The following is a 26,651-nucleotide window of genomic DNA, read 5'->3' on the forward strand; positions in this document are numbered from 1 at the left end:
ACTTAAGAAGACTATGGAAGTTTAAAAATACATGGTAACAGGTACAAGAAATAGCAACATACAGCCTGCTCTCACAGTGCTCCCATCAAAATCACCGCTTGTGAATAGGAGTCCCTAGTAGACATTCTCAGGGCTGAGAGCTGAGGGATAGAGAAGGGAATTTCAGCGCTCCTTTACTTTACCTCACTCCAGCTCTAAAATGCCTGAGTGGAATGGTGTCAGCAAACTGGTGAAGTAGGACACTCCAGGCCCTTTTCCACCCACAGAAACATTATGACAAAACAGAACAGCTAGAGATGATTAAAATAACCAGTGGGCCGGGTATGGTGGCTCATGCCTGTAACCCCAGCCCTTTGGAGGGCTGAGGCTGGTGGATCCCTTGAGGTCAGGATTTCAAGACCAGCCTGGGCAACATGGCAAAACCCCATCTCTACAAGAAATACAAAAATTAGCTGGGCATGTTGGCCTGCACCTGTAATACCAGCTACTCAGGAGGCTGAGGCAGGAGAGTCACTAGAACCTGAGAGGCTGAGGTTGTGGTGAGCAGAGATCACACCATTGCACTCTAGCCTGGGTGACACAGTGCGACTCTGTCTCAAAAATAAAACAAAACAAAACAAACAAAAACAAAAAACTACTGGAACTGGGAAACAGTAAAACATCTACAGAGTGAAACTCTGTCTCAAAAAAACCAAAACCAAAAAATACTGGAACTCTGGGAAAAAGTAAAATGTCTATAGTAATAAAATGAACATCTATTTTTAAAAAAAGCCACATTCAACAGTAGGTTCTAAAAGATATAAAAGACAAGTGCTTATAAAATAATTATACGCTATGTTCATGTGCACACAATGTATAAAGATATAATTTGTGACATGAATAACGTAAAGGTGGGGGTGGAGCTGTATAGAAGCAGAGATTTTGTATGCTTCAGTTGTATGCCCAAGTTAAGTTGGTATCAATTCAAAATAGATTGTTGTAACTACAGGATATTATATTGTAATTCCGTGGTAGCCACAAAGAAAATATCTATAGAATGTACACGAAAGGAAATGAGAAAGGCATCAAAATGTGCCTCTATTAAAAAATGGTCAACTAAACACAAAGAAAAATGGTCATGGAGAAAATGAGAGGCAAAAAAACTGTAAGATATACAGGAGACAAAACGGCAAAAGTAAGTCCTTCCATATTAGTAATCGAGACTCTGTCTCAAAAGAAAAACAAACAAACAAAAAACAAGAAAAAAAAAACAAACAAACAAAAAACCCCCAATCAAAAGCATAGATTGGCGGAATGAATTAAAGGAAAACATGATCTAACTGCGTGCTGCCTATAGGAGACCCACTTTATATCTAAAAACACTTTAGATCTAAAGGTTGAAAGCAAAAGAGTAGAACAAGATATAAATAGTAACAAAAAGAGGGCTGGGTGTCTACACTAATATCATAAAATAGAATTTAAGTCAAAAATTGTCACAAGAAAAAAGGACATTATATGTTGATAAAAGGGTCAATGAGCCTAGAAAAGCTCCACAATATATGAAGCAAATATTGAGAGAAATGAAGGGAGAAATAGATAATTCTACAATCAAATGCCTGAATAATGCAGTATGTGGACTAGTCCAGCCACTTTCATGATTTCCACATCACTTGATGTGACATCCTGGACATCTGCAGTCTTCAGTTACTTCCTGTTTCCTGCCGGCACTTTGTGTGAATTCTTACTTCAGTTACACTGCCCCTACAACTTGCAATGAACATTCTCACCTTGGTTTTATCACTTGTCACCTTCCTGCCTGAAATCTGATGCTTTCTTTCAAGCTCCATCCCCAGTAGGAAGGTTTTTTTTATAAGCTAAGATTCACAACTTGCATCCTTAACCCTCCACTGTTGTATATATCTATACCGCTCATTTAGCACATCACATTTGATACTTATCTGACACATGTAGTTATATTTTATCTATTTGTTTGCTCTTTTCCATAACCAGAGCTTTATTTCCATGGAGGCTGATGCTCCTTTAAGTTTCTGACAATGAGCCTGTTACATAGATTCAGAATCTTATTTTTTTTTAATGAATTAACAGATGTCTCCCTAAATTAGGCCCAAATACTGATCTTAATCCTAAGGATTAGCTAATAGAAGCATCATGGGTATTAAGTTGGACAGACATGGCCAAACTATTTAATTTTGTGAGCTTCAGTTTCACGTGCTAATGCCATATCTATCTATCTGTCTGTCTGTCTGTCTGTCTGTCTGTCTGTCTGTCTGTCTATCTATCCATCCATCCATTCATCTATCTGAATCTAGCTTGACCATCACAACAGTCTAAGGAGAGGCTATGCTTATCCCTGTTTTTCAGATGAGGAAACTGAGACCTAGAGACACTGAGTAATTTGCCAAAATTACCCAACTCACACACGAGTCAAGGTTTGAACCTAGATCTCTTTGACTCCAGTTCTTATTATTATTTTAAACATCTACAATATTTACCTTTCTGTCCTTGAACTTAATCTTGCCTGAGATCTATGTTCAAGCCTTTCATTATCCACATCCTCCCATATCTAATGATAGCTGTGGTAGGCAGAGTAATATCCCCCCAAAGATGGCTGCATCCCAATCCTGGAATCTATGAATATTTTACCTTGCATCACAAAAAGGGACTTTGCAGATGAGATTTAAGTTAAGGAATTTTAGATGGAGACACTATCTTTGCTATCCATGTGAACCCAGTGTAATCACAGGGTGCTCATAAAGGAAAGAGGGAGGCAGGAGCCAAAGTCACAGAGAGATTTGAAGATGTTCAACTGCTTTTGAAGATGGAGGAAGGGATCAAAGCCAAGGAGTTCAGGCAGCTGCTAGACATTGGAAAAGTCAAGGAAACACATTCTCCTCTGGAGCCTCCAGAAGGAAAAGTAGCTCTACGGACACCTTGATTTTAGCCCAGTGAGACTCACTTTGATCTCCATAACTGTAAAATAATAGATTTGTGTTGCTTGAAGATAACTACATTTATAGCAATTTGTTATAGCAGCGGTTGGAGACTAATACAGCTGATTATCGGACAACAGAGGTTCGAACTGTGAGGGTCCACTTCTATATGAATTTTTTTTTTTTTTTTTTTTTTAGTAAATATATTAGAAATATTTTTGGAGATTTATGGCAACTTGAAAAAACTCACAGACAAGGCCGGGTGTGGTGGCTCACGTCTGTAATCCCAGTACTTTGGGAGGCCCAGGTGGGCGGATCACCTGAGGTTAGGAGTTCGAGACCAGCCTGGCCAACATGGTGAAACACTGTCTCTACTAAAAATACAAAAATTATCTGGGTGTGGTAGTGCATGTCTATAATTCCAGCTACTTGGGAGTCTGAGGCAGAAGAATCATTTGAACATGGAAGGTGGAGGTCAGCAGTGAGCTGGGATCACACCATTATACTCCAGACTGGGCAACAAGAGCTATACTCTGTCTCAAACTAAACCAAAAACAAAAACCAAAAAACCTCACAGACAAATCATGTGTCCTAGAAATATAAAAAAATTAAAAGGTATGTCATGAATGCATAAAATATATATAGATACTAGTCTATCTTATCATTTACTACCATAAAATAATACATGTATCTATTATAAAAAGTAAAAATTTATTAAAACATATGCAAACAGACTGCGCATGGCATCATTTGCAGTAGAAAGAACGGAAAGATGCATTATTAAATCATAATTGCATAAAATTAACTATACATACTGTACTATTGTAATACTTTTGTAGCCACCTACATTGCTACTGTGGTGAGCTCAAGTGTTGCACGTATCCACTTAAAACGGCCATGTGATGCTAACAGTCTATGCATGAGCAGCTTCTTTCTCCAGTACATTGCATATTGCAATGAAAGTTCTCTCTTTCAGTTCTCACATATTTTTCGTGTTTCGGGGAATACTATAAACTTTGAATAACATGGTGGGACTCACACGAATTGCCACTACTGATGCTGGAAGTGCTCCCAAGAAGCAGACAGAAAAGTTATGACATTGCAAGTAAAAGCCGAATTGCTTGGTATGTACTATAAATTGAGGTCTGCACTGTGGTTGCCCACCATTTCAGACAGATGATTTAGCTTGTAAGCAGACAACAGGAACTTAACGATATCGCTAAGTACAGTATAGTACTGTAAATATGCATTTTCTCTTCCTTATTTTTATTTATTTATTTATTTATTTATTTATTTTTTGAGACACAGTCTCAGTCTTGTCACCAGGCTGGAGTGCAGTGGCCCGATCTGGGCTCACTGAAACCTTCGCCTGCCGGGTTTAGGCAATTCTTCTGCCTCAGTCTCTTGAGCAGCTGGGACTACAGGCGCACGCCACCACGACCAGCTAATTTTTGTATTTTGGTAGAGACGGGGTTTCACCATGTTGGCCAGGCTGGTCTCCATCTCTTGACCTCATGATCCACCTGCCTTGGCCTCCCAAAGTGCTGGGATTACAGGTGTGAGCCACTGCGCCCGGCCCCTTATGATTTTCTTAATAACATTTTCTTCTACTTAGCTTACCTTTATTATAAGAATATAGCATATAATACCTATAACATGTAAAATATATGTTAATGGACCATTTCTATTATCAGTAAGGCTTCTGGTCAACAATAGCCTATTGGTAGGTAAGATTTTGGAAAGTCAAAAGTTATAGTGAATTTTAACTGTGCAGGCGATTGATGCCTAATTCCCATGCTGTTCAAGGGTCAACTACACAATAGATTTTCTGCTTTCCTTACCCGCCTGCTGATTTCTGAACAGTTCTACCAAGCTTCCTCTTTTCCTTCACATCTCTCCCTCCCCCTCAGCATCCAGCTTCTGTTTCAGAGCGACACTCCATCAGCTGCACTGTTGCCCTCTGTGGTGTGGAAGGGCTCTCACTTCCACTTAAGGCCATGCCATGCTAATTGCCTTTCTGGCTGTTTTCTCTTAAAAGTTGGTGCTTAGAAAGGAAAAGAATAGTCCATATGTGATCTTAGTAGGATAAGGAACAGTAAGTCTTTACCTCCCTTAACCCGAATGCTAGATCTCTGCAGTAGAAGCCAAGATGATGCTTACCTTTTTGGCGCCCATATCCCTTACACTGCTCACTCAGGCTGAGTTTATTGATAACTACAACCCCAAGCTTTCATGTCATATTAAAGCAAAAGCCATTATGAGCTGTTCTTGTATCTTGTAGAATGTCTGCCATCTTGTGTCATGTAGCTTTTGTCTCAAAGAGAAAAAAAAAAAAGCACCGTTCTGAATTGATCTCTCCAGGGAAAGACTTAAAGACTAGGCTCAGAAGGAGAGACAGATGGAATTCTGAGAGAAATACAGCGAATTCTAGAGCTAATCTAGTTAAAGGGCCATAGGAACTTCTCCCTGGCGCATAAATATGACAGTCGGTATCAGCTAAGAAAGCCTTAGCAAATATCTAATCTCGTTATTTTATTTATCATTACATAGAAGCGTAATCTTTTAACAAATAGTGGTATGATGCAAAAGAAGCGGAAGCAGTCACAGGCCAGGCGGCTGTCCATCCTCTCTGCCCGCCCCTCCCTACGTATTTTTCAGATGGCATAGGCTCTCCCAGCCATTTCAATACATGACACATGGGTGACCTTGCCAGCTTGAAGGATAAAATGAAAGACTCTTAGGGAAGGAAAAAGGCGTCTGTCCTAACCCCAACATAACGGGCTCCGAGGAAGGCTGGCAACCTGCAGAATCTGGAGAGGAGAGGTCAGGACTGGCTGCAGAGGAGGAAGCTGCTGAGGTGGTTAGGAATTCTCAGAGAGGGCCTTGTTCTTTCTCTTTAAATTCAAAATGTCAGTGCCTCCAACCCTCTGGGCTTCCCAGAATTTGTGTTTAAATGTTTATGTATTTCCAGGCGAATATTCAACAATGTAGCTAAGGTGTGGTATCTTCAAAGCAGGTAAACCAGCTGGCTTCCTTGCCATGATGCTCTTGCACAGCCTGGCCCTTCAGACAGGAGCCTGTACTCTGAGGGACACCCTTAGAGAGCAACTGGGGTCTACTGCCCCCTAAAGGAAGGAGGAACTGGTGGAATCATTTCCATTAACTTTAAGGTACCCAAGAGGACCATAGAGGTCTTATTCTTTTTGGTATAGATAAATCTGGGGCAGTTCCAAAGGTTGCCAAGGGAGGTAGGAAGAAAAGCTTAATGCACACTTGAGCTGTACAGTCTGTCAGACTTACTGGAGTTTACCTCTTTTTAAATTGCAGACTCAGGGCTTTAATATTTGCTTACCTTCAGTGACCTTTCCTCAGCCCTCCTGTTCCTAATAAGCTGCAGGGCAGTGGTTCTGTTCCTATGATGTGTTGTATATTGACATACACACAGAGTGATGACCGCCTTCACTTCCCCGGGATGTGCTTCATCTTCGCTGAGTTAAAATCAAATTGCTTTCTACTTCAGTAAATCCAGTTCAGCCTTCTTACTGACCATAAGTTAAAGTTTTAATTTAAAATTCCCTTTCTTTTAAAAATTAGCAATTCAAATTCCAGGTGGTAAAGCAGCCCACATTCTGAGACTGTTTGGTATTGAAAAGAGCCTTAGCTACCGTCTATCCTGAGTGATGCTTCTGTTGAATTCTCTCAAGGAAAGAATAGTCACTACTTTGAACAGATTAGGTGGAATGTAATGATGTAAATGAAAGGGCTTTGTATATTGTAGGACATTAAAAAAATAAATATTATCCACATTTGTAAAGATGCTGTTTCCATTGTTGACGATGTTCCTTATTTTTTTAAAACCACTTTATTGAGGTCTTATTGAAATAAAAAACTGTACATACTTAGGCGGGCATGGTGGGGGGTGTCTGCAATCCCAGCTACTTGGGAGGCTGAGACTGGAGAATTACTTGAACCTGAGAAGTAGAGGTTGCAGTGAGCCAAGATTGCACTACTGCACTCCAGATTGGGCGACAGAGCAAGACTCTGTCTCAAAAAAAAAAAAAAAAAAAAAAAGCTGTACATACTTAATGCATACCTCTTGATAAGTTTCAGGATAAGTACAATACACTTGTGAAGTGCACCTCTGAATCCCACTTGTGAAACCAATCAAACATGTCCATCAGTTCCCAAGGTTTATTATTACTATTATTATTTTTTTAAAAAGCATATAACATAAAATCTACCCTAGGCAAATTTTAAATATACAATGTAGTGTTTGTTAGCTATGGGCTTTATGCTGTATAGTACAGTATACTATACTTATTAGCCTAAGCTTTATATATTATAACGTGTTTTCCTGTTGAATCCCTGTCTTCCTTCTTGTGGATATAAACTAGAATAACTTCATAGTTTGCTTGGGAAAATTTTTCACCTCAAGCAGCCATTCCTGTCCAGGTGTGGGATGCGCCCCACAGTGGTCCAAGAGATGATTTTCGGAGTCACAAGGACGTGGCGTAGGGTACCATTGACTCGTATTCTCCTGCTAAGGCGAAAGTCTCAGTTCACTGCTAGTGCATCCTTAACCTTCTCTAACACTCATTTCCCTTTGTATTAAAGGCAGAACTCAGCGGACCTCTGTCTCCAAATCATTGGCCAACAGCAAAAAGCTGTTTTGTTGTTATTGCCTTTATTCGTAGGGTTATCTTCTAATTATGGTGAGTGATTTGCATATCCCATTGATAGTAGTGATACCAAAAAAGAATAAAAGTATGATTTAACTTGACAAGCACCATGAAGTGATGTGAGACTGGCTGGTGTTGGGGATATGGCTTTCCATGGAGCTTGAGAGATGGGCCATGGATGGCCCACTGTGACAGACAACACGCAATTTGCCATTTCCCATGGCAGTCTTTGACATATCTGAAGTCAGCGCTCATGTGTCCCTTTAGCTTTTCCTTCTTTAGGCCTCACCCTTCCAGTTTCTTCACATGTTCCTTATTTGATGCCCTCCTGCAATGGCAACTCAAATCCATCAGTTTTTCTTTTGAGGAAGCTCTTTGTTCATCATTTTTATAGAAGCCCTTGTTTGACATCAAGGAGCAGTTCCTCAAGTTGGTTGAGAAAGGGAAGTCAGGGAGCAAAGGAGAGTTAATAGGGAAGACATGGAAGAATAGCAGTGAGGTAGATTCCTGGGAATTGTTAGGAGAACACTTAGGTCCTTAGATGTCTTTATGTTGGTGTACAAAATAGGGCTTATCAAAACTATAAAAACCCTGGAAGACAACTGAGGCAATAGCATTCAGGACATAGGCATGGGCCAAGATTTCATGATGAAGATGTTCAAGTAATTGCAACAAAAGCAAAAATTGACAAATGGATTTTAATTCAAATTTTTCCAGTTGCTAGCCATGTGAGGTTGGGCAAGCTACTTAACCTCTTGATTCCTAAGTTTCCTCATCTGTAAAAAGGGGTTAGTAATAGCACTGTTATGAGATGAAGTGAATTAGTATTTGTAAAATAGCTTATAACCCTGCTGGATAGAAAGTAGGTGCCTTTGAAGTGATCATAAGATTCATTGTCAATAAACTTTTCTCCCCAATTTGTCAATCACTTTGCTCATTTCAGCAGGTTTTGCAGAGGTTCATTAACTGTCTTTATTCCATTATATTGTGCCAGAGGTTGTCTGATTTGTTTTGCTCATAACATGTTTGTTTTAATTATTCATTTAGAATTGTATCCAGAATATATAACTGGCTGACTAGTCTGTACCTCTTAGATTCTGTTTTTCCCTTCTTGAAACCAGAATACTTGTCAGTTTTTAATCTTCGGTAAGTCCATGATTTCTCAAAGGCTGCTGAGTACATTTCTGTGATCATGTCTGTCAGTTCTTTCAGTACTAGATCCTGATTGATTTGACCTCCATTGGGGACATGAACTCATTTGAAATGGCTAGGTATTCTCTTTCTTTTTACCTCTCTTGGGCTTCAGTTCCTCCTAAATTATGCTACCACGATCTTTTTCAATCTGAAGATCATTTTTCTTTAACAGAGATGAAGGCTGAGAATTTGAGCTATGTCATTCTGCCCCGTCTTCTCTCTTATCTATGATCACTGTGCCCTAGATAGTAGGCACTTCTTCCCTTCCTGGTTGACTTTCTTGTCGTGGTCTGTTTGTTTGTGTGTTTGTTTGAAGCACACCTTTTTGCTGTCCTTAGCATACTTACAGGAAGTGGAGCTTATTCTGGCCTTTGGTCTTCTTGACATTTTTCTTATTGCTTTGTGACCTCTTTATGCTTACTCCTGGTTGCTTCCTTTCTGTGTACCTCTGAACACGTCCTTTGAAAATTTCTGCCTTTCAGACAGCTTCCTTTTCAATCTCAGAAGTACTTGTAGATAGATGCTTTACTGATCTTGCCTGTCTTGGCATTATTGTACTAATTAATGTCTTGGGACCCTTGGGAAAGATACCTGTTGTTTTTTAACTCCCTGACCTGGGATTTGTTTTGGGAGAGGTGAAAAGAGGCCCAGAAACCTGCATTTCCACAGACCTCCTGGGTGATTTTGTTGCAGGTGACCCCAGACCACACTCATACCTAACTAGTTTGGTGCAGAAGCTCCTAACCTCTTTTTCTGGTCAAGCTATTCTTGAAGATGAGTTGATGAGGAACCTCTGGTGAGTGCAAGGGGACTCCCTGGAGCTTACCCCAGGATCAGGTGCAGTGGTTCTTGGCATGAAGCCAGCTGTCATCCTGTGCCTTTCTTTGCCACTCAAGAAAGATAACTGACTATGAATGAGTGCGGGTGGTATTGCCCTGAGTCTGAACTTGAATCTGTTTCATTATAACAAATTAAATAACTCACAGTTTTAATGCTTGATTACTACCGCCAACACATCTGCCACTGCATCGTGTGCTGTCCCAGGAGGTGGAAAAGTGACTCATTCAAATCTTTTCCTTGTCTCTTTCTTTCTTTCTTTCTTTCTTTCTTTCTTTCTTTCTTTCTTTCTTTCTTTCTTTCTATCTATCTATCTATCTATACATACATACATACATATACACATAGTTTAAGAGTCTGGGGTCTCTCTCTGTTGTCCAGGCTGGAGTGCAGTGGCTATTCACAGGTATGATCATAATGCATTATACCCTTGAACTGGGCCCAAGGAGGCTGGGCTCCTCCTCAGCCTCTTGGGTAGTAGGAACTGTAGGTGCCACCACATCTGGCTTTCTCCTTGGCTATTTTTAACTCCAGTTTGACCTGATCACTTTCTCCAGAGATGTCCTTCCTTCCACATAGCCTATAAATTCTGTATGGCTCTCAGATTAAGTCTGATGCCATTCACTAGAAAAGATCTTTCATTAGGGGGCTTTACCTGAAACCAAATAGACTATATCACATTTTCAGCTTGGAAAGATTTGAAGAACTGGGAAGCATGAAGAACTTTGTGCTTCATGCAAGGTACTTATGTTTGGACACTTCGGCTGTGTCATGTTTCTCTTAGATCTCTTAGTAGTCTGCTTATTTGGAAAGGTAGGAATCTTTCATAGATAATCAACAAACATCATTGATCAATTATACTTTTGGGGATCACATCTGAGTATTGGCAACTGTGCAAAGAGGAGATATAGACTCCTTAGGAGTTTAGTCCTGTGCTCTAAGACATGTGCGTTTATCCCAGACTCTCGTATAAAAAGCCAGTGGCTGTTGTGTACAGAACAGGGTGGGACTGAGGCCAGACTTCCTGGGATCTAGTTCTGGGGCTAGCACTAACCAGCTGTGTTACTTCTCTCCTATAAATCTTTTCTTAAAAATAGGGTGGTAATGATCCTTACCTCATTAAATTTTGGTGACGATTAAATGACATAAAATGCATTAAGAGCCTAGAGTATGTCTGGTACTTAGTAAGTGCTCAGTAAACTTATGATGTGTAAATGGACATCAGATGATGTCAAATTTGTCAAGCTAGTTTTTAATATTTTTTTCCAATCCCTCTTATTCTGCATTTTTTTCTACGTCGCATGTGTTATGTGAGCCATGTAAAAGTTTTGTAATTTTGGGAGGAAGAGTAATGGGAATTGAATAATGTGGGCAGTAAGTGGGCTGTTGTTACTATAACAATATTCGACCCATAAGCTATTGGGATAAGACCATGCTATCAATTGTAGGAAGCAGCATTAGTAAAACATTTCATTTCATGGTACTTTGGAGTTTACAATGTGTTTTCTTTTTTTTTTTTGAGACGGAGTTTCACTCTTATAACCCAGGCTGGAGTGCAATGGCGCGATCTCGGCTCACCGCAACCTCCACCTCCTGGGTTCAGGCAATTCTCCTGCCTCAGCCTCCTGAGTAGCTGGGATTACAGGCACGCGCCACCATGCCCAGCTAATGGTTTTTTTTTTTGTATTTTTAGTAGAGATGGGGTTTCACCATGTTGACCAGGATGGTCTCGATCTCTTGACCTCGTGATCTACCCGCCTCGGCCTCCCAAAGTGCTGGGATTACAGGCTTGAGCCACCGCGCCCGGCCAACAATGTGTTTTCTAATGTCATGTCTAATTTAAACACAAAGGAAATAGGAAGTGCAGAGAAACAACTCCTTTTCTTTTTGTCTCATCACCAGGCTAAGTGAGACCCAGGTGTGCAGCCTCAGCTCAGTGATCTCAGCCATCATCAGAGCAGCTCTCTGCAGTACACTGAAGCACTTGTTGGGTGCACAGAGTCCCTGTTGTGATGTTCAGCATTGTAGGAGGTTATAAGAAAGGCAGCTTTGTATGGCCTTCGTGGCCATGTGTATGTAGTTCTGCTTGAGAACAAAGTTAAGTGAATCTGTAGCCCTCGTCCCTTGGAGGCCCTTTCGGTGAGAGCTTTCTCTGTCTTTGTCTTCTCTTGTCTTCAAGGACCTTCTTACTCCCTTGTCTAATGTGTGACATCTTTTCCTCCATGAGCTAGATTTTCCTGTTTCTAATTGCTGTAGTCTGCTGGTATATTGTTCTGCTTTCCCTTTGTTTAGTTAAATTATTTCTACTTTGTCTTGATATATAACCGTAGTATTTTAGTCTCATCCCTTTGGAACATATTTAGATCTCGATGCTGTCAGCCATTATGTTGAAGAGGACAGGGCAAAGGAAAAAGCCCTGCATTAGGGAACTGGGACCTTCCCTGTAACCATTTAGGATTTAGAGTCATTTGGCCTGGAGCTGTTATTCCCCAGCTATGAATCCACCTACCTGTCTCACTGATCTGTGCCTCTGGCTTCCACTTCTACACAGCCTGATGACTGAAAAAAACCCCACAAATAATCTTAAAACTCACCTAGAAGGAGTAGGGATTCATGTAGTGTCCCTGAAGTCTCATTGTTTTCACCCCATTCCTACTCCCTCCTAGACTTACCCTTTGCTGTCATTGGGGCTCTTTTGGGGGCTGGGAAGGATTTTAATCCTGTCTGGTCCTCTCCCAAGATAAGTAGTATAATTGAAAATGTGCCCACAAGCATAATCTCTGAATTGATGGATTTAAAACAAAGCTGATTAGAGACTTCCAATAGTAAGTATGTAAAAAGAAAATCTCTCTTGTAAAGATGTTATTGATAATGAAAAGCTGAAACCCTTGATACTCTGCACACAGCTGGTGTGGGCTTTCTATAGATTCAGAGGCATCTATGTGTGTCCTACTTATCAATCCTTAGGCTACTCCAGCCCGCAAAGCGTAGCACTCTCTTGGTGGATCCTGCCAAAATGACACATCTTTCTGCTTTGGGATGATCGCTAGGTCCTGGGGTTTCTCTCTCTCTGCCTCTTCCCAGCCCTACCCTACTGAACATTTTAGTGTGGCTTAGCACTGTTGCCTTTGTAGATGTTAACACTCGACCTCAGAGACAAAGATCTAGGCAGGAAGGAGGATCTTTTGGGAACCAGTTTGGAGTTGATTTTTGACCCTAAGAAAATAGTTCACCTATAATCAGCTAGAGATGCTGTTTGTACATTTCTCCCTCATTCATGTACATTTACTCTTAAAATTTCCTGTTAGTGGGTCTCCCGAGGTGGCTGAGAGATTCTAGAAAGTAACAGTACCACTGGGCTGCATCCTTAAAGATGCTGCTGTGAAGGACAGCCACAGAGGCCAGCGTGCGCCATTGCCCTCATCCCTTGGAGGCCCTTTCAGTGAGAGCTTTCTCTGTCTTTGTCTTTTCTTGTCTTCAAGGACCTTCTTACTCCCTTGTCCAATGTGTGACATCTTTTCCTCCATGAGCTAGATTTTCCTGCCGAATAGCTGTAGTCTGCTGGTATATTGTTCTGCTTTCCCTTTGTTTAGTTATTTCTACTTTGTCTTGATATATAACAGTGGTATATTAGTCTCATCCCTTTGGAACATTTTTAGGTCTCAATGCTGTCAGCCATTATGTTGAAGAGAACAGGGCAAAGGAAAGAGCCCTGCATTAGGGAACTGGGACCTTCCCTGTAACCATTTAGGATTTAGAGTCATTTGGCCTGGAGCTGTTATTCCCCAGCTACGAATCCACCTACCTGTCCCACTGGTGTGTGCCTGCAGCCTCCACTTCTACACATGGAAATCAGGAGAGGCTGTCTTAAATCCTTTTGGTAAAATCTAGACATTCATATTTTTAAAAATTTTATTACTTTTACTTTTTTTGAGATAAAGTCTTGCTCTGTCACCCAGGCTGGAGTGCAATGGCACGATCTTGGCTCACTACAACCTCTGCTTCTTTGGTTCAAGCAATTCTCCTGTCTCAGCCTCCCAAGTAGCAAGGATTACAGAAGTGTGCCACCACGCTTGGCTAATTTTTTTATAGTTTTGTAGAGATGGGGTTTCACCATGTTGGTCAGGCTGGTCTTGAGCCCCTGAGCTCAGATGATCCCCCTGCCTTGGCCTCCCAAAGTGCCGGGCTTACAGGCATGAGCCACTGTGCCTGGCCTCAGACATTTATGACCTCTACCTTTCCATGGTTTACCCACAGTGGAGTTCTTAATAAATACTATTGTCTTTTTTCCATTTCTAATTTCCTGTTTAAATAAAATAAATTCTATATTTGTCTTTCTAGTGTGTTGGCATGTCTCCTGTTCTCCTAAATTCCTCAAGGACCAGTGCAGCAGTTTCCCAATTTCATTTTCACATTCCTTCAGTGTGATAAGTGAATTAAAGCCAATTTATTATCCAGAATTGCCTCATTTATTTCAAAATAAGCTGTGTACCAAGAAAGCTCTATTCCCTCAGCAAGAGCTAACTCCAGTTTTAAAGCTCATTCTAGAGAAAAACAGATTTACCTAGTTTGTTTTAGCTATTACAGACCCTCTTTAAAAAAGAAATAGGCCTTTGGATGTTGCCAGAGAGTTAGAAAGCTAGCTCAGAGACTGAGAAGGTAAATGAAGAGGGAGGGTAAAAACTGATTTTGAGTGTTTAGAGTGTGTAAAATGTCAGTTTTCTCTTAACCTCTCCCTTAAGGAAAAGGAGAGATTGTTATAGTAGTGTCTGGTCAGGGCGTGCATGTGTAGAAGTCTTCTGCAACCCTAGGGTAAAATACAGATCTTTTAAAATTTTCATGAGTTTCTTACATTTGTCAGAAGTTGTCTACAGCTTGGATGATATTTTCCTGATAGTTTATAAACTTCTATTGACTTCTCTGTTTTTCTATTCACCCACACCATTTATTTTCTCTTTATTGCATTTTATTCTCTTAGGAAGATAAAACAGAAAAACAAAACAAAACAACCTCCCCCCACAAAAAAAAAACAAAAAAACTAAGTCTGAAGCAGACCGTTGAATAATATTAGTTTAACTGATGAACAGATTTTCCTCCCACAAAAGAGATAAAAGGGAGATAATTCATAGCTCTTCCCTGTTTTTAAAGACTGTGCTGGAAAATTCCCAAATGTTATCGAAATAAAGGAATGACTTTGGGTGTTCAGAACAACTCGGGGAGAGAAACTAAAATTCATTGAGCATGTAATGTCACCTGGCACAAACTCAAAATGTGTTTTTTAAAAATCACATATTTCATGATTTTATTGTATTCTCACGGCAGCCTTTCAGAGTATGGGAATTATCCTCATTTTACAGATGAGCAACCTGAGATGTAGACAGGCTAAGTAACTTGTTAAGGATCACCTGGATGGGAATTGACCGAATTAAAATCCAACACTTTGTGCTAGGCGGGGTAGCTCATATCTGTAATCCCAGCACTTTGAGAGGCCAATGTGGGTGGATTACCTGAGGTCAGGAGTTTGAGACCAGCCTGACCAACATGGTGAAACCCTGTCTCTACTAATAATTCAAAAATTAGCCAGATGTGGTGGCGCATGCCTGTAATCCCAGCTACTTGGGAGGCCAAGGCAGCAGAATTGATTGAACCTGGGAGGTGGTGGTTGCAGGGAGCTGAGAGCACGCCATTGTACTCTAGCCTGGGCAACAAGAGCAAGACCCTGTCTCAAACAAACAAAAAAAAACCCACGACACTTTGATTTGCTGTCTAAGACCCATTTTGTGAATATTAAACTGGTAAACGTCATACATAACGATGAGATTAGGCATCTACAGAAGTAACTCAGCTTGTCTGTAAACATCCTACGCTCCAAAAAAATTGACATCTAATACATAGTATTGGTCTTGTCTGAAGGAAGACTTAACAGAGAGGGATGGTCAGTATGGGATTGTAAACAGGAGGTCAGAGAGGACGAGTGTGTTACTTATACCCACCAGAACGCAGGGAAGCATGGTGAGAAGCAACAGGAGGTCTGTCCGCTTGGCAGGCTGGCAGCTCCACGTGATGGAGACATGTGCTCCTGCTATTATGGTTGAAGTCAGTGGCCATGAGATCATCTATAGACTGGGAGAAGGCAGTGTGGACAAGTGCCTCAGGGCACAGGCTCTCTAGGGGAACATGAATTCATGTTTACCAATCTTTCCAACTACCATGCAGGGAAGATATTAAAATGAACTTTCCCCAGACAAGAAAACAGGCTCGGTGAAGTTATACTCGGGCAAGTCAAAGAGGGATAGAGATAGGCTTACGCCCAGCCTGACTTCAGAACGCTCTTGACAACGTTGCTCTGTCTCCTAATAGTCTTATCGTCCCTGGGATGCTGCCATTTGTTTTCTTTTCTGATGGAGAGCTAATTGTGAAGTTGGGTTCACATGGGTGACTTGAATTCCAGAGAGTCAGACAGTGTCACAGCTTCCTGCGGGGGATTCCCCATCTTTGATGCCTTTGACTCCCAGTCCCGAGGGACACTCATCTCCCTGGTAAGCACTGCCTTGGACTACATGAGTGATTTTCCCTTGGTTGGTTTCCAACCAGGTGGACACCTAGCTCCCTGCTGGTCTGTGCCTGGCTGAGATATCTAAGAGCAGATCATTGCTCAATTCTAAATCCCAGCCCTCAGGGGAGCAGCCAGCGCCTCTGCTTCCTGCCTCTTCTAGCAGATGGCCCTGATCTGAGAGTTTAAGTGATATCTATCTGAGAGGAGTGATTAGTGGAGACAGTAGCACCTCATTTTAATAATTTAAAAATCAGAAAATATGCCACTTTGAATACAAAAGCTGTTAAGAGGCATTTAATAAAAATGTTTAGTTGCTTTCCACAATGAGAAAACATTGTCGTAACTAAAGCACACTTCAGATATTTAAGCATTAAAGCATCCCCGGAGACTTATTCTTAACAGTCAAATGTATTGCTTTGTTCAAGATGATTCTGTAGTGAAGAGGCATTACAAAGGCAAGAAGAGATGAGAATCCTTTATAATTAGTGTGCACTATTTGACTGCAAATGAGTACTTGAAAACAGTTTGCTCTCTTAAACATCTTAAGTGTTCTCACTGTCGTCTTACACAAGGTATTAATCAGTTTAAACAACCTCTTTATTTGTCGGCAGCACAAAGGTTAACTTCAGTCCAGCCCTGTCTAGTTATCACCAACTCCAAATGCTAATGCTGTTTGATTTCATTAGACAGAATTGAGCTTTCTGTATGTAGTCATGGCCTCTTAAAACTTGCAAGGCTGGTGCGGTGGCTCACTCCTGCAATCACAGCACTTTGGGAGGCTGAGGCAGGTGGATTACCTGAGGTCAGGAGTTTGAGACCAGCCTGGCCAACATGGGGAAGCCTTGTCTCTAATAAAAATACAAAAATTAGCTGGGCGTGGTGGTGCATGCCTGTAATCTCGCCTACTTGGGAGGCTGAGGCAGGAGAATTGCTTGAACTCCGGGGGTGGAGGCTGCAGTGAGCCAAGATTGTGCCACTGTGCTCCAGCCTGGGAGATAGAGTGAGACCCCATCTCAAAACAAACAAACAAACAAACAAACCTTGCAAACTATATATAGTGTCTCTATATGAAATGAGATTAGAGAAATTTTATAATAGAAGAGTCTTCAGGTATAAATAAAGGACAACTGTATTCTATTATAAATGTTTTCTTACATCTCAGACCCAGGTAAGTTACAGGTCACGCTCAGCGCCTGCCCCTCTGCATACAGCAGCAGGGCGTTATAACATCAGCTTATTGAGAGTGTGGATCACTGTAACATAGGAGTCGTGTTATGCCGATATTTGTATTCCCTCACACCACTGCACCATGTTCCAATACTAACATGGAAAAAAATACTGAATATTCCCTTGTTTTTCAGTAGGACCATAGAGCAGGACGTTTGCAATTGTATAATGGTTTCCTTTTGAAAGTCAGGCATTTAAAATGGCACAAAGCTTTGATGTGGGCTTATGTTCTGAGTGTCATAAGATTTAGTCCAAAGTAGGAACTTACTTAAAAGATGCTCCAGTTTCCAGCTTGCCGTTTCTGTGTGAAATACTGAAAATTTGGGATCATTTTAAAAATAAACACATGTCAAAGTTGGCATGCAAAGTAGGACATTTAGAAAGCCCTGAAAATAAGCCCATGCATAAATATAGCATTAAAAAGGTAACTGTGCACTTTACAGATGGGCTCGCATGAAGGAAGCTATCTTTTGTTAGGGCAGATACGAGACTTTGCAGCTCCTTGCTGCAAAAAAGAAGAGCAGAAACTTAAGTTGTTTAGTTGTTTTGAAATAACAGCTACACAGCGGGCTCCTTCTGGTTCATCCATATTTTATTAGGACAGCAGTTAAAAAATTCATTAGAGACACCCATCTGTAGCTAGCAGCAGTCTTGAGGGGGGTTCAGATGGTGATCAGATTTTGGAGTAGCACTTTACACAAAAAGAAAAAGACAATTGTTAAGGGGAATTAATATCACGCTGGAGAGAGTCTGCTTGATGCCTTTCAAAGCATACCCTTCCACATGGTTTATGAATCTTTTGCTACTGAATTCCTCAACCACCTGCTTCAGCTGGGAAAGAGAGATTCAGACATAAAAAGAAGAGAAAACAGAACACAAAAAATTGGATCAGAGAGTTGAGACTGTATTGGTTAATGGAGAACGTAGACGTCTATGTGATCCCATGCTGGGCTCTCGTGTGTGTGTGTGTGTGTGTGTGTGTGTGTGTGTGTGTGTGTGTAGATCATGTTGGCCCCCTGAGGAACCTCATCAGTACAAAGAAAAAGCTTGTGGTCAGAGCTGAGGCTTCCATGGTTTAGCTTGGCCTTGAACACCACCTCCCTGATGGTCAGGTCCAGGTGCCTTTCCTTCAGGAGGATATTCTCATCTTCATTCATGAGTTGAAAATAACTCTAGTTATTGAATGGCAATACAGGGGAAGAGACCTCTTCTCTAGGTTCCATAGCTGGGTCTATGAAATTGACAACAGACAGATTAACAGGAGAATAGGCATAGACATTTATTATTATTATTATTTTTTGAGACGAAGTTTTGCTCTTGTTGCCCAGGCTGTGCAATGGTACGATCTCAGCTCACTACAACCTCCACCTCCTGGGTTCAAGCGATTCTCTTGCCTCAGCCTCCCAAGTAGCTGGGATTACAGATGCCCACTGCCACCATGCCTTGCTAATTTTTTGTATTTTCAGTAGAGACAGGGGCTGATCTCGAACTCCTGATCTCAGGTGATCCACCTGCTTTGGCCCCCCAAAGTGCTGGGATTACAGGTGTGCACCACCATGCCCAGCTCATTTATTAATTTTTAATATTATGTGCATGGGGACATAACAGGAAAAAATAGTGAATGCCCCAAAAAGTGGTGAGATTTGAGAGCTTATATACCCTTTTCATAGGGAAAGGGGAGGAGGATGTAGGCTGAGATTTTTAGAAATGTGCTGTTAGAACAGCAGATGAAAGATAGGAGAGTTTGTGGCAAAGTTTGTCTGGGTGTGGTGTCAACTCCTAGTCTTCTGTCTGCAATATGAATCCGTCTTCTCTGGTTGATAAACTTCCGGGATGGCAATTCATGACAACTGAGTTCCTTTGGGAGCATCTGTTGTTGAGCAGATAAAGGGAATTCAGAGAAAACCTGTCCTTGCTCTTGCTGTTTTTCAAGTGCCTACAGCTCAAAATAATCAATATTACAAAGCAGCATAGTTTGGAGTGGCCTATTTTTGATTTCCTTCAGTGACTCTGTGCCAGGCATGGTATTGAGCGGTTAAAGTCATAATCTCATCTGCCCTTCCAGCAATCCTAGAAGGTGGAGTCCCATTTTACAGATGAGCTAATGGAAGCAGCAGAGAGGTAAGTCACTTGACCATGCTCACTCAGAAGAGGCAGAGCCAAAGTGTAAGCCCAGGCAATTTGTCTTCTGCTGTTTACCTCTGCAAAAGTCCAGGTCCATAAACGGTGTGCGTGTAAATGTTTTTCAGATAAACTTTTTATTTTGGAATAATTATAGCTTTATCAAAAAGCTGCAAAGACAGCACAGAGTTCCCTTCACCCCGCTGCCTCTAAAGGTAAGGGCTTATATAATCATGGCACGTGTATTAAGACTCAAAAATGAACACTGGTGCATGAACTAAACTACAAATCTTATTCAAATTTCACCAGTATCCTTTTCCTTTTCTCTCATCCAATCCAGGATCCCACACTGTATGTCACATGCATAGTTTTTGTCCCTTAAACACGAAGTAGGCTGGATGTCAAACTGCTAGGTGGCCCATTTCTCCTCACTACTGATGAGGGAAGTGAGAGCCTGGTGCTACCTGTCACCTTCCTTGTGGGGCCCAAGACTCCCATTGTCTGATGGAAAGAGAAACCCTATGTAGGGTAGAAGATTTAGAAGGAGATATGGGGACAAATTTTAAATATAGACCATACATTTTCTACCTGTAATAGTTTGTAGCTAAAACCACATTTCAAGAAATGGAAAAAGACTGGGGGAGAGAGAATATTCTGCAGAGAAATAACTTCCCTACCATCATTAATGTTAAGTTTGTGATGCATTGGAATCCCTGGTGTACTAGGACTTTAAATAGGACTTTTCCTTGAAACAAAGGTTTCCAGTTCTGGCTGACCCCTAGAATCACCTGGATAGTGTGCAGAAGCACCAGTACCAGAGTCCCATCTCTCAATGTTGTAATTCCATCACTCTTGGTTGTGGTTTAGACCTCTGAAGTTTTAAAAGATACCGCCATGTTTTTTTTTTTTTTTTTTTTTTTGAGATAGAGTCTTGCTCTGTTGGCCAGGCTGGAGTGCAGTGGCGTGACTGTGGCTCACTGCCACCTTAACTTCCTAGGATCAAGGTATCCTCCTGGGTGCATCTGGGATGCATGTGATTTGCCTGTATTCTGTGAACAGCCCCTCTGTGAAGAACCCCTCTGTGACCAAGCCCTCCTGGAATCCCAGTGTGGGTTCCTTGGGTGGTCTCGGGTCACTTTTTTCACAAGCCCCCTTCTTTCAGGATTTGCCTTCTTAGGTGGCCTCGTTGACCCTCCTGGCTTTCCCACTTGCGTGGCGTGTGTTTCCAGCTCTCTTCCCTCTGGTCTAGGGTCCTGCCTTGGCCCTGTCCTCTGGATCTCCCACCTGTATGCCCTCCTGAGTCTGTTCCCATCCCGCCGTCCGCCTCATCCTCCATAGCTGCCACACCGTCTGTACCCAAGTCCCAGTGGTTCTGAACTTCTTCAAGCTGGCTGTACTCAGCACTGCCTTCCACACTGCGCTTGTTGCTGTTCACTCACCCTCCTTTTCAGCCTGAGGAGCCTCAGCCTTCCAGTTCAGTTTCCTGGCCTCCTGCAGTGGAGTTGCTCACAGCTTGGTCTGCATCTGCTTGTTGACATATCTGTCTTCCCCAGGGAGCCATGAGCTCCTTTGAGGACAGGAACCATGACTTTGAAAAATTACTAATTAATTTTTAGAGATGGGGTCTTGCTTAGCTGCCCAGGCTGGAGTGCAGTGGCTATTCATAGGAGCAATCATAGCTCATTGTAGCCTTGAACTCCTGGGCTCAAGTGATCCTCCCAGCTTAGTCTCCTGAGTAGCTAGGACTATAGGGGCATATATGCCACTGTACCCAACTTGAAACAGTCTTACTGTACCCAACTTGAAACAGTCTTATCAAATATTTCACAGTTATAAAAATTGTATTGATATATAATTATGTGTTTAATATATAATTGCACATAGGTTTTACATGTGCTGTTTGAAAATAATACAATCAGTACCTGTGTAACCATCACTTAAGAAATGGAACATTACCCTTGAATTACTATATAATTGCACGCATTTTTTCCTATGTATTGTTTGAGAATAATACAGTAGGCACCTGTGTAAATACCAGCAGGCTTAAAAATGGAACGTTACCCTCGAGGTCCCTTGCCCCTCACGTCCGGCTCCCTGTTAAGACTGGTTTATCGTTTTTGCTTTTGTGTATACTTTTAGCACATATCTATCTATCTCCTGTGCTAAGAGTGTTCCAAGCAGAACAGTCAGTGTTTTCCAGTTTCAGTGACTCTGGGCTGGGACTGTAGCCAATTAAATAAAAAGCCAATTCAGTGTGGGATTTATCCCTTCCAACTACGAGGCTGTTGTAAGGAAGTAGTGTCTGTGGGGAACGCCACCCGGGAGGCAAACCTCTAGCCTTGGTGATCAGGGACACAGCGACAGAGCTTTGCCTCTGGTTGAACTCCTGGCGGCCTGCAGACCTGTTGGCGTCTGTACCTGCAGTCCACTCAGCATTTCCACTGAAATGCCCCACCAGGGTAGAGTGGCTCGCCTCTCCAAAAAGAGCAGCTGGTGAATGATCATGCCTAGGAAAATAATCCACCTTGCAAAGAGATGGATGGTATCCGCTGGTGAATGTGAGAGGGCAGCAAGCCCAGTGCAAGATTCTGTGGCGATTCCTTTGATTGACCTGCTTAGTTGGCGGACTTTGAAAGGGAGTGGGAAGGACTGCTTCATTTGCAAAGAATTCTCCCTCTCTCTCGCTCCGTCTTCCTATCTGTGTCTACCTTGCTATTTGTGTTTATATGTTTATAAACATTTCATATGTATGTTCATGTGGAGACATATACACATTTGTATTTATATTTGTACACATTTTGTATTAGCCAGTTTTCATGCTGCTGATGAAGACATACCTGAGACTGGGAAGAAAAAGAGGCTTAATTGGACTTACAGTTCCATGTGGCTGGGGAGGCCTTAGAATCATAGCAGGAGGCAAGAGGCACTTTTTTTTTGAGATGGAGCCTTGTTGAGTTGCCCAGGCTGGAGTGCAGTGTTGCAATCTTGGCTCACTGCAACCTCCGCCTCCTGGGTTCAAATGAGTCTCCTAACTCAGCCTCCCAAGTAGTGGGACTACAGGCGTATGCCACCATGCCAGCCTAATTTTTGTATTTTTAGTAGAGATGGGGTTTCACCATATTGGCCAGGCTGATCTTGAACTCCTGATCTTGTGATTCCCCCACCTCAGCCTCCCAAAGTGCTGGGCCACCACACCTGGCCTGGTAAAAGGCACTTCTAACTCAAAAGTCCATAGTCCAAAGTCTCATCTGAGACAAGGCTAGTTTCTTCTGCCTATGAACCTGTAAAATCAATAGCAAGTTAGTTACGTCCTAGATACAATGGGGATACAGGTATTGGGTAAATAAAGCTCTTCCAAATGGGAGAAATTGGCCAAAACAAAAGGGTTACAGGGCCCATGCAAGTGCTAAATCCAGTGGGGCAGCCACATTTTAAAGCTCCAAAATGATCTCTTTTGACTCTGGGTCTCACATCCAGGTGGGTTCCCATGGTCTTGGGCAGCTCCGCCCCCGTCGCTTTGCAGGGTACCGCCTGCCTCCTGGTTACTTTCACAGGGTAGCACTGAGTGTCTGTGGCTTTTCCAGGCAAACGGTGCAAGCCGTTGGTGGATCTGCTATCCTGGGGTCTGGAGGATGGTGGCCCTCAGAGTTCCACCAGGTGGTACCCCAGTAGGGACTCTGTGTGGGAGCTCCAACCCCACCTTTTCCTTCCTCTGCCCTAGCAGAGGTTCTCCATGAGCACCTGGCACCTGCAGCAAACTTCTGCCTGGGCATCCAGCCATTTCCATACATCCTCTGAAATCTAGGTGGAGGTTCCCAAACCCCAATTCTTGACTTCTGTGCACTCGCAGACTCAACACCAAGTGGAAGGTGCCAAGGCTTAGAGCTCGCACCTCTGAAACCGTGGCCCCAGCTCTGTAGTGGCCCCTTTCAGCCCTGATTGGAGCAGCTGGGAGACAGGATACTAAGTCCCTAGGCTGCACACGGCATGGGGACCCCGGTCCGGCCACAAAACCATTTTTCCTTCTGGGCCTCCAGGCCTGTGATGGGAGGGGCTGCTGTGAAGACCTCTGACATGCTGAGGAGATGTCTTCCCCCTTGTCCTGGGGATTAACATTTCACTCCTTTTTACTTATGCAAATTTCTGCAGCTGGCTTGAATTTCTCCTCAGAAAATGGGTTTTCTTTTCTGCCACATTGTCAGGCTGCAAATCTTTTGAACTTTTATGCTCTGCTTTCCTTATAAATCTGAATGCCTTTAACAGCACCCAAGTCACCTCCTTTTTTTGGTGTGTGAGACAGGGTCTCGCTCTGTTGCCAGACTGGTGTGCACTGGTGCCATCTTGGCTCACTGCAACCTCTACCTCCCGGATTCAAGCAGTTCTCCAGCCTCAGCCTCCCAAGTAGCTGGGGCTACAGGAACGTGCACCATGCCCAGCTAATTTTTGTATTTTTAGTGGAGACAGGGTACACCACGTTGGCCAGGACGGTCTCGATTTCTTGACCTCATGATCCACCTGCCTTGGCCTCCCAAAGTGCTGTGATTGCAGGCATGAGCCACCACATCCAGCCCAAGTCACCTCTTCAGTGCTTTGCTGCTTAGAAATTTCTTCTGCCAGATACACTAAATCATCTCTCTCAAGTTCAAAGTTGCACAAATCTCTATGCTGCCAGTCTCTTTGCTAAAACTTAACAAGAGTCACCGTTGCTCTGGTTCCCAACAAGTTCCTTATCTCTGTCTGAGACCACCTCAGCCTGGACCTTGTCCATATCACTATCAGGCTTTTGGTCAAAGCCATTCAACAAGTCTCTAGGGAGTTCCAAACTTTCCCACATTTTCCTGTCTTCTGAGCCCTCCAAACTGTTCCAGCCTCTGCCTGTTAACACAGTTCCAAAGTTGCTTTCACATTTTCGGGTATTTTTTCAGCAACACCCTACTCTATTGGTACCAATTTACCGTATTAGTCCATTTTCATGCTGCTGATAAAGACATACCTGAGACTCGGAAGAAAGAGGTTTAATTGGACTTACAGTCCCACATGGCTAGGGAGGCCTCAGAATCATGGCAGGAGGTGAAAGGCACTTCTTACATGGTGGACGCAAGAGAAAATGCAGAAGATACAAAAATGGAAACCCCTGATAAAACCATCAGATCTCATGAGACTTACTCACTACCACAGAACATTATGGGGGAAACCACCCCCATCATTCCAATTATCTCCCACCAGATCCCTCCCACAACATGTGGAAATTATAGGAGTACAAGTCAAGATGAGATTTGGGTGGGGACACAGCCAAACCATATCACATTTGTATTATTTTTATATCACACGTGTGTCCCCACCATGTTCTTTCATGCACATGAATAGTATTGTTGAAAATGTACTTTCTGTTGGACTTCCAATTTTAGGCCAGGCTTAGGCCTAGGTTGTTGAATTATTAATGAAAAAATCTAGAGACAGAAAGTAGAATGGTGGTTACCAGGGACTGGGGCAGGGGGAAGTGGGGAGTTCATATTTAATGGATACCATGTTTCAGTTTGGGAAGGTGAAAAAGTTCTAAAGGCACGTGATGGTGATGGTTATACAACAGTGTGAATGTACTTAATGCCACTGAATGATACACTGACACATGGTAGAAATGGTAATTTTATGTTAGGTATGTGTTACCACAATTAAAGAAAAGTTAAAAAAAAAATCATAGGGAAAATTCAATGGAAGCCTCAGGAAATGGTTGGGGAGGTCAATTCCAAACCAACATACATTCTAAAATGTCAGAAATTGTCAGTTAGCAAAGTAGGGATTAATTAGATTTTACACTTATATGTTTTTGTTGACATTTCTGGGAATAAAGAGAGAAGAGTATGATCATGCTTCTTCTATATCAGTTCTAGAAACTTCTCTGTGTTCTTCACTTTGGTGCTTGCATGAGTACGTACAAATGTGTGTGTGGTTGTGTTTGCAAACATGGACAATGGCTGGTGGGTTTGCTACTTTATTTCTAGTATTTCTGTGCCATTTTATTAATAGGAGAGCTGTGGGATCAGGCCTCTGGATATAACCCTGTCCTTCCTTAGTGCTTCTGAGTTCAAACTGAGTAACTCACACAATACGTCTGCATCGGGACTGATTCACAGGGTTCATTTTCTCAAAGGGCAAAAAACTTTTTGTTTCTGGTAGAAATCAAAGATGTGTTTGTAAAGACCCTCACTTCTTTTTCACTAAATGCATCACTATTCTTCCCTTTAATCCCATGAGGTAGTTTTATGGGGTGGCACATAATTTGGAGCTCATGGAAGGCCTAAGAACCATTAAGCAACTGAGCTAACCGGGTTCCTCTGTTAGTTTAATTTCAAATTGAATTCTCCATCCTCCATGATTGAAAGAGTACATTCAATTCTTGTAACAGTTTTTGTATGCATGACTGACAACTCTTGCTAGATCATAAGCAGTTTGGGGGCAGGGATGGTGTCTTGTTCATGTCTGTACCCCATGCATCATCTAGTGTTGAATAAGGAATTGTTTATGGAAATGGATTACATGGTTAAATTAGAAATACAATACAGGCTGATTTATTCCATCTCTGGACTTGCCTTGCTTACTGGATGCTTATTACAATGACCTGAGACACTTCAGAAGCCTTAAGTGCTCTCTGAATTACCGAAGGGAGATGAGCTTGGACTAGTAGAGCACTTGTGCTTAGTGCCTATTACTGAATTCTGATTCTTTGGAAACAAATTAATCCACAGGGATATATTATTTCTTTATGTTCTGAATGTTTGGTTAACCTGAATGTCTTAAGATCTTATGCCCAACCGTGACAGATGGGATTAAAATCCCTTCCCTGAAGAGAACATATTCCTTTATGCTTCCACTATAAATTTATACGCAAGTCATGTTTTGTCCTTGCTCCCATTCCTCCCTTCCCTGCAAGCTTCCAGAATTCCGTGTACCTGGGGCAGCATTAGCCCTTCTGGGGCTCCCTGCAGTTGGCAAGAGCAAGTCACTGTGTGAGCAAGTCACTGTGTGAGCAAGTCCTGGGCTCTGTTATCTTCGGATGTTCAAGTCAGGAAGTGGGGGGCTAGAGGCCATTGTGCTCATTTTCCCAGA

At 42.2% G+C, this 26,651-nt stretch overlaps 1 protein-coding gene across 7 annotated transcripts in view; it reads left to right on the plus strand.

The window, feature by feature from the left end:
* DISC1 (DISC1 scaffold protein) overlaps positions 1-26,651 on the plus strand; it is a 368,084-nt gene that overhangs the window by 25,253 nt on the left and 316,180 nt on the right. The window contains exon 1 of one of the 7 annotated variants that reach the window (XM_017526540.2): positions 16,017-16,179. The exons of the other annotated variants lie outside the window; for them this stretch is intronic. The gene's annotated coding sequence lies outside the window, so the exon portion shown is untranslated. Of the gene's footprint in view, positions 1-16,016; positions 16,180-26,651 lie in introns of those variants that run through there. 7 annotated transcript variants of the gene reach the window in all.

This window comes from Cebus imitator, unplaced genomic scaffold, assembly GCF_001604975.1.
Source record: "Cebus imitator isolate Cc_AM_T3 unplaced genomic scaffold, Cebus_imitator-1.0 Scaffold42, whole genome shotgun sequence".
In the NCBI taxonomy this organism is placed as follows: domain Eukaryota; kingdom Metazoa; phylum Chordata; class Mammalia; order Primates; family Cebidae; genus Cebus; species Cebus imitator.